General features: G+C 40.3%; 1 protein-coding gene across 1 annotated transcript in view; it reads right to left on the reverse strand.

The window, feature by feature from the left end:
- LOC103049250 (transient receptor potential cation channel subfamily V member 6-like) overlaps positions 1 to 19,676 on the reverse strand; it is an 81,649-nt gene that overhangs the window by 51,130 nt on the left and 10,843 nt on the right. The gene's annotated exons all lie outside the window — the stretch shown is intronic.

Below are 19,676 nucleotides of genomic sequence, written 5' to 3' on the forward strand. Positions count from 1 at the left end.
AGGACATACCTAGGATCTCATTTCATCTGAAATATCTCCAATTTCTATAAGTCCTCAGTAAGCAATGTCCATGTTTTTGCTACTTAGAGCAAGACTGGCATGCTGGCTGCATTGGGCACTCAAATATTCATTTTCAGGCTAATGTTTTTCTTCTTCCAGTGACATCACTGTATGCTGGCAAAAGCCTCTTGAGAACTGGAATACCGCTGGAATATGCTTTCAATCATAGTATACACATCTTACAATGGAAGGCAGCAAACATTTCATATATTTCTCAGACCGCAATGTGCCACTCAAATGACCAAACTAGAACTCTGCTTCAACAGCCATTTGCTGGACAAGAAGATCCTTCTGTACTGTATTCACAGCAAGGAAATGTCTTAACAATGTATTTCAACACAAATTTCTCCAATACTCTGGGCAACCTGTGTCTCAGGGAAGTTTGCCCTGTGTCTATACTTCTTAGAGCACAATTTGAAAACTGAACATGCTTTAGAAATGATTTGTAAGAGGTGCTTCAAAATGTGTGGAAGCAAAAACAGCCATACTTTAATCAGCCATACTTCTTTCAGGCTTCCATGTAGACCTAAAAATGGATATAGCTGTTTCAATGAGTTGCATTAAAGATGTGGCTACTTCTGAATAATTTTCACATCATGCACAGACCTACTGAGCACAATTACTAGGGAAGGGGACTTCTCCAGCTTTCTTTTGGTTCATTTTGCAGAGGTTCCCCTTAGCAAGGGATCATTATATCCATATTCTCGTAGTTATGTTGACTAAAGGAATAAATGGTATTGGAAATTAGGCTGAGTACTGCTGACTCAGCAGCTACTAAATCAGGGTTCCCCAAAGTGGACAGTATTGACCCCCAAGGGTCGATGGGCCTATCCAAGGGGTTGATAAATGGCTGGGAGTTAAAGGGGGGTAAGTAAATGTCTGGGGGGGGCAATAGATAGTCAATAAATGATGGAAGGTTGATTGGGGTCAATTAATCTTTGGGGGTCTCTGTAGAGCTTCATGCCAGTCCATAGTCATGAAGGTGAAGTGGCTAGCAGTGAGACCCTGTTACTCAGGGTTGGATGATCAGCCACCAGCGAGAGCAGCCTTGAGTTGTTGTTGTTGTTATTAGATTTTTTTTATCCCACCTTTATTATTTTTATAAATAACTCAAGGTGGCAAACATACCTAATATCCTTCCTCCTCCTATTTTCCCCACAACAATAACCCTGTGAGGTGAGTTGGGCTGAGAGACAGCGACTGGCCCAAAGTCCCCCAGCTGGCTTTCATGCCTAAGGCAGGACTAAAACTCATCATCTCCTGCTTTCTAGCCTGCTGCCTTAACTACTAGACCAAACTGGCTCTCTATTATTAGAGATCATGATTAATCCCTATTATTAGAAATAATAATTATATTATTATTATTATTATTTGTAGTACTATTAAAGTAGTAGTTATTAAATTATTTTCATAGAATAAATGTTTGGGGGTCGATTAGCAACCTGAAGGGGTCGATGAGCTGAAGACTTTGGGGACCCCTCCTCCAAATGAAGTTATGGAGCTTTCTTTTCAATGTCTCCTTCAAAAATAATGGTATCTGGTAATTCAGACAGTTCCCACACACGCTCCACTTTCCACAGCTGACTAGCCTGGCTGAATTCCACCTGAATAATCAGGTATTCCTCTAGCCAGGCTAGCCGGTAGGGATCATCTGCTTTACCCCTCTGTACCGGTTCCCTAGAATATTTGACTGGAATTAATTTGGCAGATCAACAGAAGGCAACAGAAGCTGCACCTCCCACTTGGTTCCAAACACATCCACTGCACAAGCCTGCAGTTTCCAAGCTTGAGTATCCAATGGCCCATGTTAAACTTACTCTTTACATATTGACAGTGACTAGTAAGCCTCACTGACTGCTTTTGCAAGATGCTTCTACATCATTATACTGACATAAATTCTGACGTTTCCTTGGTGTTCACATTCCAAAAGCTCAACCCTGTTGGAGAAAGAAAATCACATTCCTCAAGGCACTGGTTGGATCTGAACAACTTTTGTCCCTCAGCCATGCCAAATGAAATCCACTTATGGCAAGAGCTTAAAAGAAAATGTTGGTCATTTAGGAGGGGTCAAGCACTACATAGTCAACATGTGTTGGATGAATACAAGGCTAGGAAATGCAGAAGACCATTTAAACTGCTTCCTGAAACATAGGATTCAATGTAAGGAAGCATAAGCAGCATCAGGTTCACCAAGATAAAATGATTAAGATTTTCAGAATGTGACTTCCTCGTGTTGTAAGCCATCCTTTGGAGGACTTAGCTGTCTGCTCTGCTATTTGGGACAGTCCCAAAGCAGGAAAGCTTATGTTCAGAGGACTTATTTTTCCCAAAAACGTGACCGAGCCTTCAAAGTCATCCACATGCCAGGAATTACATAGCAAAGAAATAAAATCCATAGGGACCATAACTACTTTCATCAGGCTTAGTTGTTGACCATGCGTACATATATAAGACTTCAGATTTCAAGAGAAGTCCTTTTCCTTCCTCAGTTGTTGTGGGATGCCACCAGTTCTTGTTGTTGTGTTGTTATTGACTGGCTTTTAAGCTCAGGTGGCACTCTGCCATCGACATGTGCCAGCTGCTTGTTTCAGGACAAGTGCCAGCTCAAGAGTAGATAGGTGGGTCCAGCTGGGAGACCAGGATTTTCTCATGTCTTACCTACTGTATATACAGGGAAGCAGCCTCAGGGAGAATAGCTTTTCCATGTCCCTTGCCACTCTCTACTACAGGTTCCCTAAAGACGTTCTTGCATTTCGTAGACAATCCTTCAACAAACATTCAAATACTTAAGTCATCAAACTGGTCTCAAGGAAATCACTTAACCTGGAACTTCACAATGAACCAGATCACAGTGAAATGCTATTTATGTTCACTACCAAGTAAGCCCTCATATTGTATCATCTGCTCAGTTCTACAGAAGATGCCAACATACAGTATGTGAAATGCACTTTGTAAACTGATGAAATATAGCAAGATTCACTACTTCCAAATAGGTTCTGATCCAACTGGATGAGAATCTTAACATCTCACATTTACTACACTATGATTGGGTTTAGACAACTTGCTAAGCGTGAGTGTTAACTATGGTTTCTTGATTAAGTCTCAACTGGCAAAGTTTACACAATATACTATGCAAAAAGAAAAGAAAATTCCGTATGGTCTAGGTTTAATTCATTGTCTAAAAATTGAATCATAATAATGAAATTCAAATAATTTCCTTTATCTTTCGTATGTGTCTGTGCACGTGTGTATGTGAGTAATACTTTTTATTTTTAGTTCTGTTGGTTACTTGCGTGTTATTTTTATAATGTTTTTAATCTGTTCTTTTTCATCCTTTCTATATGTTCTTGTTTTTTCTAATTCTTTTTTGTTTTTATTTTCTTTCTATTTGTATTTTAGGTAGTTTACAGTATTCACAGAGCTAGCCATAACAGAAGGTGGAGGGTGAAGTGGAGAAATGTCTGCACATTGTAATAAGCCATAAACAAAGGAGAGGTTGGAGAACACTGGTTTAGCCTTTAAAAAACCCAAAGCATTTCTTTGATTTGGTCTCAGAACAGGGAAACGGTTTTTCTCAATCTGGACTCCCCCAGATATATCAGGACTGTAGCTCCCAGACTTTCTAAGCAACATTCAGAAGCAATCAGATGAAGACGGGTTGGGGTACACCAGTGAAGCTGCATGCTTTGAAAATGTGTCCTAGCATTTTAAATCACCAGACGTGGCAATAGTTTCTTCGTGGTGATCAGAATCCAGCATAATCAACCATGGTCACTCAAAGATGACCGCACTGTATCACCTGGTTTTTATTATTTCCCTCCACAGCATCACATCAGCCTAGCATCACCTACACTGGCCAAAAATAACAAAGAAAGGCCATCTTTGGGCTGCAGTGTCCACCAAGTCACTCCTTTGTTGTGTAATACAAGTCCTAGGATGTTTCACGTTGCTGGGGATCAGCTGCAACTAGCATCACCCCTTTTGTTTCTGAGAAGGTTCCTGTACATTCAACATGCACTTCAAGATTAGAATTTATGCCTGAAGATTAAATAATGGAGAAAGTTCTTCTGCTTGATTTCTCACAGGCAGGCAGGAATAAGGCCACTTATAAGAACTTGTCAAGTGCTTTGAGGCGTACGCAGCACTTTACGTGAACACATTGTCCCTTTTGATAAAACTCTCATACAAAGAGCCTACACCAAATGTGGAGCTTTTTATCTTTGTCAAGGACATTCCAGATATCCCTAGAAATGCCACTCATAATTTGAAAAGTATGCAATAGGAAGCAAATGAGAGAGAGAGAGAGAAATCAGTGACCTCACAAACATCACTTGAAAAGCTTTCTTAAAATCTAGGAGAGTATTAGAACTAATTTTAACCACAGTCCAGCTCTATCTAGAAGTACAATCCAATGAGTTCAGTGATACTTCTCAAAAGTCAATGTGCATTAGAGTGGAGCTCCAATTTTCTTACTCTTCGCTAGAACAATAAACTCCAAGGTGGCTTAATTTACAAATAATGCTGAGTATAATGTGGTTTCATCTCTGAATTACATGTTGCCCTATCTACATAGGGGATGTAGATATTTTGGGGAACATGCAAATTTAAATTCAATCAGACCAGTAAAGAATATTGAGATAATTAATCATCTTCTTCCTAACATATAATTCAACTGACAACAAGCTGGTATTAATTCATAAAAGAAGACATTTTCTAGGCCCTTTCTAGTCTTTCTTTAATAGTACAGAGCTCCGTTCTTTCCCCTGCTTTGGCTAGGTTTACTCCTATTACTATTACGTCAAGCAAGCAAGCAAGCAATAAATATATAAATAAAATAATCAATTTTCCCCCTAATTGTTCAGGTTGAAGAACTTGGCATTTTATTACCCAGACCTTTAAAATTATGTATACCTGTCAAATAACGTTTGTGAAGTTTACTTAGCTATTTAAAACATCATATACTATTCTTCACCCAGTGGCAAGAGACAGGTCACATAGAGCTGAAAAAAATGCAAAAGAAAAAAAATAAAATGAGCCCGCAGTTAAGAACAAAAAATATAACCAGCCAAGTTGGAAATCTAAAGAAAACAACATTTTAACCTGGCACTGAAAATAATACAATGGGCTTGCATCGTAGCAATGTAGACTTTTATTAGTCGTTGATGGCTGAGAGAGAGAAAGAGAGAAAAATAACTCTGGAGAGGGGACAGAGATTTCAAATAAGTGCTTGTGTACAAAAGGTGATTAAATGGTGTTTTTGGAGGAGGACTGGGAAAGAATTAGTTTAGACTGCTTTAGAAGAACCTCCGTCCAGTGCAATGTCACCAATGGGCTGGAATTCTCTGTTGCACCCTTCGAAAAGCCACTATCCACCATGATGCAGGTTGACAATGGCGTGTCCAGATGCCTACATTTCTCTGCCTTCTTTCTCTCTCTCCATTCCCTATTCCTTTTCTGTTCTCTTGTTAGCTTGAAGTTCACAAGCCTGTAAGTGTTCAAAGATCCTTTCAGGCCGAGAAGCAGGGTATAAATATTTGAAAGTGGGTTGTTAAGTGCTCTAAATAATAAACAAGTCTCTGGGTCAGTTCTCAAACACTGCAGAGCAGTTTCATGACAGCTCTGAGCCCAACTGTTCCTTCCCAGTGTGTTCATGCATTCTCCCCAAGTGTCATTAAGTGATGAATAGTCAAATAATTACCCTGCAAGTATGACTCAATTCTTGCAGCAGCTTTTTTCTTTCTTTCATACCAACCTCTCCTACTAGCTCGGGCCCTGTTCATCTGTAGAAACACCTCTGTGTCCTGATTCTAAGCATCCCACACTTTATTTATTAGTTCTTTGCTGCATTTTTTAAAATAAGTGGAGCCATCCAACAGCATATAAAGTTGATAGATCGCAATCATCATGAAACCAATAAATATATTACAACATAGACATGCAGCTCCAACAGTCATAGCCTGAAAGTTCATTTTGGGATCTCACCACCACACTCTATTCTCAATAATAATATTAAAGATAGCCATCGAAAATCAACCAAGGTTGGAAATGCCCACGTGAGATATCTTCTTGCGGGGGTTCTGATGACTTTTTAAAAAGACTAAAAACTGAACCAGTAATCAGCTCTGACTGGTGCTTTCAGTGGTGAAATGATCAATGTTGAAGTTCAGGGGTACATCACAACATCCCCGTAGTCAATCCCCCCCCCCAAATAATTCATAACTAACCCCTCAAGTTATGCCTGCAGTTGTATCCTGTCCTGTTTCTTGTACTCAGTGGAACTAACACTCTGTTTAAAATTCCCTTATAAAACATGACATCCAGAACAAACCAACTACTACTAAATCCTCAAATTCAGCTTAGACTGCAAACTTAAGTCACAGTTCTTCAAGAGTAAGTTCCAACTATCTTGCTTATTACTTATTTCTGACCGTAGAGGTTTGGCTCAACAAACACATTGCCACAGCAAAGAAATCAGGTGTCTGCTTCTTTTTGGGAAAAAAAACAACCCCCATGAACTGTGCTCCTCCAGTCTCCCATCTACGGCCTGAGCCTCCAGAAATCTAATATTGCCCTTAATATATGTCTCTGTGCTGTTAAGCTTCTTTAAATTATCATAATGGGAAAGAACCCGACAATAAATTTCTAAAATATTGAAAGAAATATGAAAGCCTGTTTGGGGAAAAATGAAGGATTTAGTGATCTTTCTCTGTGGAACCTATATCAGTTTCCTTCATTTTCTTTTCTTTTACTTTGGTGTATTTCACCACCTTTCTTTTCAAAACAGCTCAGGGAAGTATAATTATTTCAGAACACCCAAACGAGGAAGTTTATATTGAAGAAAACAGGTGGGCTGAATTGAACATACATTTCTGAATATTCACACTTCCAACACTTGCCAAGTTTTCTCTGAAAACTATAAATATTGAATACTAGATCGGTTGCCATTTTTGCTCTGGCAGGCACTAAATATAAAAATCCTTAAACTGTCAGTTGTCAAACACTAAATGTTATCCCGTGTCTTCTTTCAAATACCCAATACTCAGTATCATTGCACACCAACTATCAAATGCTGCAATCAAGTTACAAAGGCATGTAACAAGTATCATCAATGAACATTAAGTGCTCTGGACAAACATTTAAAATAGACTTACGTTCTGTTCCATTAAGTATTTGGCATCAATATTTGCAAAGCAAAACTTCTGAGAAGCAAATTCAGGTTAGCTTGTTTCCAAAAACAGTAGTAGCTTGTAGCATAATGAAGAAGGCAAGAGCACCTATGCCTAACTTTACATCAATCCTTCTCTTACAAAGAAAAGCAAATCCCAGCAATATTAATCTATCCACCATCTATCTAATACTTCTTGAAAACTTCAAGTTACAGACATTTAGTTTCTTCCTTTGAGGACCTTCTGACTCTTTGAAATACAGGAAGCAATTCAGTAATATTTCAATCATGTCTCAAACAACTGAGCCACCAGGGGTGCCTGTAGCAGCAAGTCAAAAAGGTCAAGATGGTGGTTGCAACCATGTGATTAAAGTTCTGCCCCTTTTATGTAAAAGAGTCAGGGCTTTAATCATATGGCTGTGTCCGCCATCTTGTGGACGTCCTTGACAGCCATGCTCCAGGGTAATCCTATAGCGCTACATGAACCTTGCCAAAGCCAGCATCTGCCGAACAATACAAATGTTCCCATCAGAAGCAAATTACGTACAGGAAGTAGTTCCAGAGAGTTTTGGGATATAAATATCTTTTTAATTACTATTTATTCTATTTTAATTAATATTTATTTTTAACTGTAAACTGCCCAGAGTCACTCTGTGGTGAGATGAGTGGTGACAAATTTGAAATATAAATAAATAAATAAATAAATAAATACATAAATACATAAATAAATAAATAAATGACATCATTGTAAATTCATTGAGAAAGCGTACAAAGAAAGTTGAAGAGACACCTTTGGTTGTACATACTCTGGAGTCCCTGGAGTATTTAGAGTGTCTGGGAGAGCTTTTTGTAAGATTGGCTGACTTGTGTCCTTCTACCTTTCATGGTTGGGGTTGACATTTGTCCCACCTAAAACAACCTAGACAACTGGTTATGTTAGCATGTAAAGCAGGACTTGGTAAATGTTTGACCATAGACCAATTGCCAGATTCAGCCTTCTCAGTATAGCTGTATCCTCCCTCAACAGGCACTCACTGACTGATCCTACTTTGTACCTGAATTATTTATTCTTTTTCATACCTTTCCCAAGTACCCCAAATGGAAATAGTGAATTTTGTGTAAATTGTAGAAAGAGAATGCTTGGATAGAAGTGACTTTTCTCCCTGGTAATCCCATTTGTAGCCTTCCAGTCACTCTGAGTGATTTCAGATGCTACATATTCCAAATTCTCATTTCAACAAAAGAGAACTAATTTGTCATATTTCAGAGCCCAGTTTTGACTGCTTTCCTAAACCCTAATGGAAAAGGGGCCATCCTGACCTTGGAGAGCAAGCAATTCCTAAGTGACGATCTGTGACAATGAAGGCCAGTCTCTGGTCCCCTGTGGTCCTAAACCACTGGAGGAGGAAGGGGGTGTTCCCAGGAACATTGCTGTATTTGAACATGCTGGTTGCCTGATGGAGGAAAACACATACTGATGTTTTCTTATCCCCCCACCCTCCCCACGCCATGGTATATGAGCTTTGGAGGAAATTTTATAAAGAAAATAACAAGGGGTAAAATCTCCTTGTCTTCCTGGTCTCTGCCTTCCACTTCACTATTGTTGCCATTTACCTCTACTTTTAGGTATTTGTTGCAAAACTTTTCTAAAGGGACCTCACAATTTACAGTACCTATTTACAACTCCAAAACTGACCATTGGAATTATATAGCCTGGACACTGGAAGCAATTTCTAGATATAGAACAATACAGATTTAATTGGTAATCAAATCCCCAACACTTAAGAGTTGATTAGAAATCTATTTAATCAGACTGTAGGCAAGATCACTGACTGATCTCTTATGCTCACTTCTATTTGAATACAGGTAGTCCTCGCTTAATGACCTTTCGTTTAATGACCACTCAAAGTTATGACAGCCTCAGAAAGGGTGCTTTATGGCCTGTAAAGCACTTCTGGCTGTCATAAAATGTTGTGCTGCCCGCCCCCCACCTGCAGTCACATGGCCGCATTTCAAGCAGTTGGCAATCAGCTCGCATTTACGACTGGTTACCAAGCACCCCACGATCATGTGATTTCCATTTGCAATTTTCTCTGCCAGCTTCCCCATTGGAATGGAGCTCAAATCCTGAAGATTTGAAATCCTGAAGATCAAATCTTCAGGATTGGAGCTCCATTCCTTCCCACCGCTGAGGGTTTTCCCCTCCCCAATCAGCAGTGAGTAGGAATGGAAGATTGGAGCTCCATTCCTCCAGCCCCACAAAGGATTTCCCCTCCATCGACGGAGGGGAGGGCAAACCCTTCAGCAGGCTTTAGAAACATTTGAGAGCGAAAGGGCTGCCTGCCAGCAGGATTTCAGCTCAACACAGAGCTGAAACCACCTGGCAGGCAGCCCTTTCACTCTCAAAGACCGGCCTGCTGGGAGCTCTTTTGCTCCGTCTGCTTAACAAACCAGAGATCGCTTAACAACCACAACTGGGAGCGCCCAGATTGTGGTTGTTGATTGAAGCAGTCGCATGAGTGTCTCGCTTAATGACTGCTTCGCTTAACGACTGAGATTCCAGTCCCAACTGTGGTCGTTAGGTGGAGACTACCTATATCTAAAAATGCCCATTGGTGCAAATTGATCAGGTGACATATTCTTTCCACAGATATAGCTCAGAGTACAAGTCCTGCTTCCAGCAAAGATGTTAGATGTCATAATTCCAAATTTCCTTCCACTTCTATTCATTTGGATCTATTCAATGATGTAAGGTGCCTGAAGCTAACCAAAAGTTTTGGCTAGTTTTATCAAACTGATTTGTGAACTTCATTTTTTTTTTTTTTAATATTACCCTATGCATCCCTTCTTCAATGTTTATTTATTTATTTCTTGTCAACACTTCTTCTCTGAATTCCTCTTAGAAACCTTATCTGCTCTGTGTCTCCAGGTTTTTTCCTCAGTCCCTCTTATTCTCAACCAGCGCTCCTACCTGCATCGTTTTGCCTAAGATTTTTGGTCTGCTCTAAACTTCTACGATGTGAAGGTAGCTCCGCCAGTCATTTTTACCATTGCTACTTTCAAGCCTCTCTTATTTACATCAGTGTTAAGGGCATTTGTATGGAGTGCTTTTACTTGAATCATGAGTAAACAAGGATATAAGCCACGGGATATGGAACAGAAACTTTATTGATTTAGTCATCTGACCATATCAAAAGTATAAAACCAATACAAGTATACAAGTAAATATATATATAAAAAACAACAGTAGAACAAATATAAGAAGGATATAAGTTTCAAGGGTGGATGCGTGAACTACCGCAAGACAGTCTACTGAATTGTCAAAAGTTGGCAGGAGCTGCAGATATCAATCATGGCTGTAAAGCCAAAAATCTAAGATAGTTGCAGCATCGTTTTTGTTGCTGTTTTTGCCTGTCCAGAGGTATAAAAGCACTGTTTGTCCTAATGGTCTTTAAATCAGAACTATGTCTCTTGCAAACAAGGTGATGCAATGCGCAGTATTTTTGACCTCAATGACTTCAATGTTATCTGCTGCCCTCAGAGAACGTTCATTTGTTTCTCTGCAATGTATGCATGGGATTATTCTATACAAAATATGAAACGATAGCAATACATGAAATCATCAAAAAAGAAAAAAAAACGCAACTATACCAGCTGAGTTAAACATATTTAAAAAAAAAAGTGGGAAAGAAAATATTTGTTTTTAATCAAGGCAGCCGGATTTCAACTTTGCCATTGCTATAATGCCAGAGGATTGTGTAGCGTAGGAAGCATACTAGGATCTTACTCTTCTAAATGCTTTAGATGCAACAGGATGTCTGTGCATGAGCAAGAGCAAATTGTATACACATACCTCTATATGGCTAAGTTGTGCTGATATTAGAAAATTACTCTGCCAAGGCATTTGGCCAGACGGAGGGCTCCGTTTCCTGAACCTTCTGTACTTTAATTAACACATTATTCATGTAGATGCTATTCCTGTTACTCATCTGGCTATGAATCTCTTCAAAGCTATTGATACATGGCATTATGACAAAAAAGGTACAAGTTTCTCTTATTGACAGAACCTTTTTTTTTTTTTTTTGACAAATTTAATTAAAGGTGATTTTAGAAAACAGTAAAAAGCAAACTAAAAGATGGAAAGGGCAAGCTAGGACTGAACAGATGATCAACTTAAAATATGCAGAATCTCAAATCACAGCAGCCTTCTAAAAGTGCAACTTCTTTGTTTTCTTAAGGGGCTCTTATTATTACTAGCAAACAAAACCGTGACACAGAATGTAAGATGTTGCTGTCATTGTGTTACACCCGTTTCAGTTATTTAACATTCTATTGAGAGTTCTAGCATTTTACCCCATTAGGACATGCAGCTTATTTACATGATTCTAATCCTTCCTCCATTTCCTCTCTTAACATGTTTCTGATGGGGTTTGTGTGCGCACGTGCATGTGTGTGTGTGTGTACATGTGCACCTATCTGACTTTAGTTTCTGTGCCCTGAGTTTTGTTTATGCCAGTTTAGAGATATTATAGCTCTTCCCCAGTGGTGTTGGTTTTAAAGCTGAAGAACTTGTTTTTCAACATTTTCCCCACCTTCTCTTTTAACCTCAGGCAGGGAAGATTTGCAGACAGGAAAGTTGGGGCTGTCAGTTGCCTCCCACCGACAGCACCATTTAAACAGAGGAGGTACAGGAGGACATGGCAGCGCACGGATTGCAGCTATATCATCATCTGCAAAAGCACCACAATTAAACAACAAAACTAGCCCTTTATTAAACTGTGCAACCCCCTCCCCATAGACTTTTTTATATTGTTACATTAATTATTTAGTTACTTCAGACCATTCTCTTGTAAAGCTCTTACGATAACATCCTTTTCATATCGAACTTGACTCCTGGTGTCTTCATGGACACACGCTGGGTGTGTGTGTGTGGGGGGGGGGGTGTCAGCAGTACAGAAGCAGTTTCCCACTGAGTTCTTCCAGGCTGTTTTTTGAATTTTCAGTCTAGCCGCCAGCCCTGATACCCACTACAGGTCTCCCATACAAGTATTAACCAGACCTGACTCTACTTAGCTTTTACGAGATCAAGCCGGGGGGGGGGGTCAGTTTTATGCTGCCACCTACTGGTATATTTTGCTAAGAGACAACAATTTAGTAGTAAAACCAGTAATTATGTTTTCCGATAAATATCTAGATAATTAAGTATTCTAATAAATGATAAATAAAGCAGAGCCACATAAGGCCAGCTGGGGAAATGCCTCAAAGACATATGCTTTAAAGATTTATTTGAAACCCTATATTATAGGAGCTAAACTTAATGCCTATTATCGTGACAGTTTGATCATTTGGCCCCTTATCAATATTGTTCTCTAACAAAAATGAAGGACTTAATGTCAGTCAGCCTGTTCCTAAGCACAGACTGAAGATTAACTGTGTGGTAGAGGAATCTGGAGACTTCAGTGCTTCCCTCCCATTATAATGCATTGGGTGCCAGTTTGCTTCCGGGTCCAATTCAAGGTGTTCGTTATCACCTTTAAAGCCCTACATGGCATGGGACCAAGTTATCTAAGGGACCGCCTCTCCCCTATGACTTCAACCCGTCCCACCCGATCACACAGAGAGGGCATGCTTCGGACCCCCTCAGTGAAAGTACTTCGACTGGCGGGGTCCAGAAGGCGGGCCTTCTCTGAGGTAGCCCCCGCTCTTTGGAACATCCTGCCCCCGGAAGTGCGATTAGCCCCCACACTCCTGGCCTTCCGGAAGGCTTTGAAGACCTGGTTCTGCACCTGGCCTGGGGTGGGGTGAGAATTCCTCAAACATGGGGATGGCTAGCCCCATAGAGGCCGCGCCCTTCAGCCTCAGGTTTTCATCCCCTTGGTCTCTCCTTCTTCTTTTTAGTTATGTTTTAATTTCAGGTTTTATGTGTTTATATATTTTATGTTCTAATGTTTATTGTGAATCGCCCAGAGTTCCCCCATTGGGGGGAGATGGGCGGCTGAAAAATTTAATAAATAAATAAAATAAAAATAATCCTTGGAGCTGTTTGTTTGTTTGTTGTGCTGGTGTTTAAGGCTTGTGAAGTCGCTTCTCAAAATCTAGGTTCTGAGGCAAGACATTCAAAAGATTACTGAGGAGGAAGAGAACAGTCTTGAAAAATGTCAGCATCCATGTTTAGGTTTTATCATTCAACACCAAGCAATAATCCAAGATCAATGTATCATGACATTACCTTGCACCTAATTCCCCTGTTGCCTTCCTGCTCTCTCTCTGCATTCCCACAATGTGTTTTGAATGTACACTTCTCTTCCTATTACATTATGCGCTGCGATCAAGATTATGCAAGAATGGCTTGAAATAATGTTCATCAAGAAGCAAACCAGCATCACAATGCACATGATATTAACTGGAAGTGAGTGAGAGCACAATATAACACCTTTGAGCATCCACGTGAGCTGCAGCCCAACTAAAACACCTGAATGTTTAAAATCCTTCATGTACAGGGCAATGATTTTAGTACTGCAACATGTCCCAACCTGGTGCCCCCAGATATCTTGGGATTACAGAATTCTCAGCCGGAATGGTCAAAATTCCCATATGTATCCAAATGATTTCATTAACATCTCTGAAGAATGCAATATACTTAGAGCAAGTTAAATGACCTAAGAGAAGATTCTGGATTCAACAACTCTCACCTCAGCTTTGAACTAAATAGACAGTCCTAAGGCCAGGCAGTAGCCATCAGCTTCAGCTTTCTTTACCTTCTTTCCACTGCGGCAACAACCCAAATGGCCTACTTTACCAGCTAGTTGTAATACTGAAATTAACACTGTGCTATGATTTGATCATTTAAAACTGCTTTAGAAATGCCAGATCTTACAAGACGAAAAAACAGCCTTCTTTATACCTCTGAAACAACCATAATGTAGTAAGTAATCATACAAAACACAGCTTGGTGCCATTTGTTTCCTTCTTATCTTGCTTATTACCTTCTTTGCTTATTATCTTGCTCCCTTCTTTGTTAAGGGAATAAGTAGTTTCTCATAGGGAAAGTGAATTTAATCCAGGGGCTGACCCCTGTCATTATACCCAAAGACGAATGGAGCATGGTCATACTTCTGTTCAGAGAAGAATGGACGTCCAAGTTTCTGCGTGGTTCCTTCACATAAATAAGTGGCATCCTTTGGGTTCTGGAAGGGTTGGATGCCACTGAAAGGAGAAAATTCACAACTTCTGAACTTCAAGTTTTCTTTCCTGTAATGCAAGGTGGGGCAGCTATTTCATGTAGCGGGTTTTAGGGGGGCATTGTTCTGATTTCTTTCTTTGAGCACCCCCTAAGCCATGGGCATACTCTACAAGGAATTTAAATGGGGCTTCTGCAGAAAACCACTTTAATTCATTATCTACCTTCTATGGGGGAATTGATTTTCTTTATGGGGACCATTTTTTCATTTGTTGCACAATGCAACTGTTTGATGTACGGTAGCTGCCATACATAAACCACCCTGATGGTTACACAACTAAAGGTGATGAAGTTGACCATTTTTCAGGCACTTAAAAAATGAGTTTTGATCTGGACCTACTCTGTTCTTCCTCCTCTCTGGTTTGATTTGTAACAGTTGTACCTCCAAAGAAATAATTTTCTTCTCTGGGATGTTCTGCCACTTCTTTAATTACTTTTCTGATCTGATAGTAATTCCAAGGGAAGTTATAAAGGAAAAAAGAATAAAAATAACTTCAGTCATAAATGTGAGGCTGAGGCAATGTTCCCATAAATATACAACTTTTCTTATCCTAGTTTATCCATTCCAGTCATAAAGGGTGCATAAAAAGTATGAACAGCAGTTTGAAAACTATGGAATACTCATCAAAGCATCCTTCTGTCCTTCAAAAAATATAGTATTATAAACGTTCCTGTATTCTGACTTTCTTCTACTGTATAGAATTAATTCAGCAGGAATTGTGTTTGGTACTTGCTTGGTACCAACTTCCTTTGCATGCCTTAGTAATATTTTGCATTGGAATGAATGTTTTTCCAGATCTCATTCCTTAGATATTTAGAAGTTAGTGCACCAATGGAATAGACATCTGAACTTGGTGCATGGAATAAACATGGTATCTCCCTCAAGTTGAGGTACTAATTTACATCAGGTCTGTTCTGGCTGCTTGTGGCAAAAGAAAAAGCCATGGGGTGATTCCATATCACATATAGTTTGTTCCCCATATTGCTCTACTAAACCTTCTAAGTAGAAGATACAATAGGTGTTTAATGTAAAGATGGTAAGATTCTACAACGGTATATGACGGTTCAGGTGGGTGAGGTATATAGCTGAGCAGCTGTTGGCCCCAGTGCATATCAAAGCCCATTACTGAGAGTGATCTACTGATCTCAGGCATCCATTACAAGCCACAATGATATCACAAGTCCCAATATCATCATACAGATGATGTGAATTATGTCATTTGTGCCAGTCACACTACGCAACTGATGCAAATTACATAATTCACATTATTTGCACAACAGCATCATGGTGATGTCATTTGTCCCTCCCTTGCTCCTCTTGGAGATGCCCATCCTATTGATAGTTACTAGTACTGTGTCAGCCCTATAAGGTAGCCCAAGCTAAGAAATCAATGCCATATAAACCAGGACTACTTTTATTGTAACAGCTGTAACGGGATCTTGCCAGTCTGAACGTGCTTCCCCCTCCCTCGCTTTATCTTTGTGTGAACTAGGGAGGGGTTTGTCTGAGATTTCCCAAGCTATTTTCTTGGCCCAGCCTCAAGCCCCTCTTATCTGACCATTGCCTTGGTAGCAGCTCATCCTCCTGTCCTTCAAGGTCATTTCCTCTTCCCTCTAAGCATTGTGCTCTGTTAGACTCAGGGCAGGTCACAGGTGATCGGTATTCAGATAGCCCGCAATTTTGAAAAAGCTCTGCCAAGGTGTACGTGACATTTAGTAAAATTTTATTCAGCTTAATATGATAAAAGAGTAAGCCCTGCAGATCTTTCCATTTTCTAATCCTTTCCAGAACCTTCCGCTCCAACGAAAAATTAAAGCAACATTTTGCTTCTATGGTTTAAAAGTTTTCAGAAATATGCACTGTGCACTTACATAGATGTAAAATATTTAAAATGGGCAAACTTCATGAACGCTCCAGCGAGCTCAGAGATATTGAGCAATCTTGTAAGATGTGGGCTCCCCCCCCCCTTTTTATATTTTGGAAGATAAACAGGCGCCACCTAGGGGTGCTGCAGATGTTAAGATGCCTGTTGATGCTTCATTATGGTTCACCTCACCACCTACACCTTGATTCTGAAACGCTTAGGTGATAATACGTTTGTTAGTCTTGAAGGTGCAAGAGATTAATCTTACTCATTTCTTTACATCTCAGTAAGCACCAGTTACATTTCCAGGAGCAGACCTGCAAAGGTCCAGTCTGTTTTATACAAGCATGAATATCCACATGTCTGGGGTAGAGGTAATCTTGAACACAGAAAACATTTGCAAGAGACCAAGATCTGATCCAGGAACCGGATTGCACTGTCACCCACCCACCCCACGAACAGCAATGTTACCCATAGTGGGATATGTAAACATGGCTTCCTCCCCCCCCCCCCCCCACACACCTTTATTCCAATTCTGCATTTGATACTCAAACTGTGTCAGGTCATTTAAGTTTGAGCACTTTCCCCAGCGGCAATGTTTGATCTGTAAAATACTTTGGCTGTGGACTGCTTGAGCTCTATAATTAAACCTCAGATTTTTATCAAAGCTGAAAGATGACAGCAGTAGATAAAAACATCAACTCCTTCTGAACAATTCATAGTTGGATGACTGTTGTGTCAACACTCTGTAAACGCTATTGAGAAATGACATGGAGAGCACCACATTCCTCAGCCAGCCCTTCTGTCTTGCTTTCTTTTTGGTGGGGGGGAGGCAGGGGGAAGCAAATGTATCAGCTAGTTGTGCATGAAATTCAGTTTTAAAAACACGATTGGCTTCACTGCTTTTCAAGTTTGTAGAATTCACATTTAGGGAGGCCTGAAGTTTAGGTACACAAACCAAAGCTAGCAAGAGCAATCAAAGGGGGGGGGGCAGTATGGATTTGGCAAGCGTACCCAGTGGTACAATTTGGGTTTAAAATCCCACCTAAAAGATTGAGGCTCAGTAACTTGAATGGCCCATCAGGCTTACAACAGCCATTAAAAGCCATACATAACTCAGGATCAAACACATAACTCTCTGCCCCGGTATTTCTCAACCTTGGCAACTTTAAGATGTGTAGACTTCAACTCCTAGAATTCCCCAGCCAGCAAGCTTTAAGCAGTCCACACATCTTAAAGTTGCCAAGGTTGAGAAACACTGCTCTACCCTAAGGCATTTGGAGATCTTGATGTGCTTGCTTTACATCACCTCCCCAACCAGCCCTTTATGGTAAAGCACCAGAAGTCACTGTTTTCCATAAGAAAGCTCTAGGTTTGATTTTCATTGTCTTCCTGCCAGTGCCATTTCATGTAGACGATTACTGACTAGATCAGTGTTGTCCAAACTTGGCCACTTTAAGATGAGTGGCCTTCAACTCCCAGAATTCCCCAGCCAGAATGGCTGGCTGGGGAATTCTGGGAGTTGAAGTCCACTCATCTTAAAGTGGCCAAGTTTGGACAACACTAAACTAGATGGACCGAGAGTTTGACTTGCAGCATTCTCTTGCAGCATAATGGCCATGACCACAGTTCAAATTACCGTCCTGTCATGAACATGCTGGAGAGTTTTAGATAAACTGCAGTCTCCTATGTCTGCCATGGGAATAATAAATGCCACTTGTTTTAAGTGGTGCTCAGGAACTGTACAGCACTAAGAAATTAGGGTTGATTTAATTCCCTCCCCAAAACTTTATGCTGGAATATTATTTTTCCTGTTTGATGCCTCCTCCAAAACAAAATTTGTTACAAGATGCCTCCAACCCCCCCCCCCGCTTTTCTATAAATCTTCCCAGAATAGCAGTGTATATACAAATTTCCACTCCTTTTTTCAGCCTATTGACTGAAAAGAAAGGCAGGTTCTGCTTGGCCTCCAGCAAACACTTTCGGCAATGGTGCCTGGACCGAGCATTTGTCCTTGACAAGTGAAGCGCGCATGGTGGAGGTTGTTCCTCCAGAAGCCCTCCAGGCCACTACTGGGTGACCGCCCACTATCACATCTGCTTGCCTCATGGGTGGAATAGCATCCACCCTGAATTTAGAGAAGTGTTTATTGGGAGGTTTTTCTGGCCCATGAGTTTTAGACTTAACCTGTCAACTTGGGCATTCATTTTGGGCTAGTCCTTGAGATGCTTCACTTCTATGCATTTTAAGTATTTGGAGGCTGGTCTACTACAAAGTGTGCCCTAGGTTGGGTGGTGCTTGATATGCTTTGGCTGATATTTGACAGTGTTGGACAGATGTCTTAGGCACCTTTCCATGGCCCCCAGAGGTCTGGAACTCACCATTTCTGGGTAATTTCTCCTGCTGCCTCTAGCCCTCAATCTTGGATCCCATTGGGATAATCTGAATGCACATTAGGCCATAAGCTGTTGATCTTGTGTTAATTGGCCCGTAAACCTTTCCAGTTGTACCAGTTCTTTGACTTCCTTGATTGTGTTGGTCCCACACTTTTTCACTAAGTTCATATGCTCTTTTCACTTTGTGGGTAAAGGTGGGCAGAGGTCTAACAATCAGACCCTTTCTGCTCTAGGGATTTGTTCTTTCTAACAGCTGATGTCCTGTCAAAACTGATGTCCAAGAAGTTGTCAGGATCCTCCCCCTCACTGTATTTTGGAAACCACCACCATTCTACAGGAACTGCTGAGAGTGCTGGGGTGGTGTTGAAGTAGAGTGGACATTTTATTCTTCAATCTCATTAGAAAATTCTCCTTTCTTCTTTTTAATCTTTCCCTTTTTCTTCCCTCTGAAATTCCAGCTCCATTCTTTTATAATCTTTCTGAGTTTGATTTCCAATTTATTTAGCACACTTTATTTTTATACAGGCTACTGAAGAGGTTGACAAGAATGCAGAGTGATGCAAATATAGTACTGTAGTAAGGAATGTACATGGGAAAAAGTGCCATATTTATCCATTTCTATCTATAGGTGGTCCCAATTAGTTATCTGGGTAGTGTATTCTGCAGTTTCTAAACATCCTTCCAAAGAGGTTTCCTCTGCAATTCCCTGCAACAATCCAACTGAGATCTTATCATACAGGGATAAGTGTAGCCAACTGATTTTCATAATTGTCACAAACTGTACAGAATTCTACTTGGATGAATAATAAAAAGAAGTCAAGTCTCCAAGCTGAGCTTGTCTCCTGATGACTTCATGGATGTATCCATATGGTTCTCTGGGCACCACTACAGAAGTGGTTTGCTACTTCCTTCTTCTGTGATGTTTTCTGACTGCCAGCCTGGCCCACAGT

This window comes from Python bivittatus, unplaced genomic scaffold, assembly GCF_059951505.1.
Source record: "Python bivittatus isolate LINGU-HERP-01145 unplaced genomic scaffold, Pbiv_v1 ctg000270_np1212, whole genome shotgun sequence".
Taxonomy (NCBI): Eukaryota; Metazoa; Chordata; class Lepidosauria; order Squamata; family Pythonidae; genus Python; species Python bivittatus.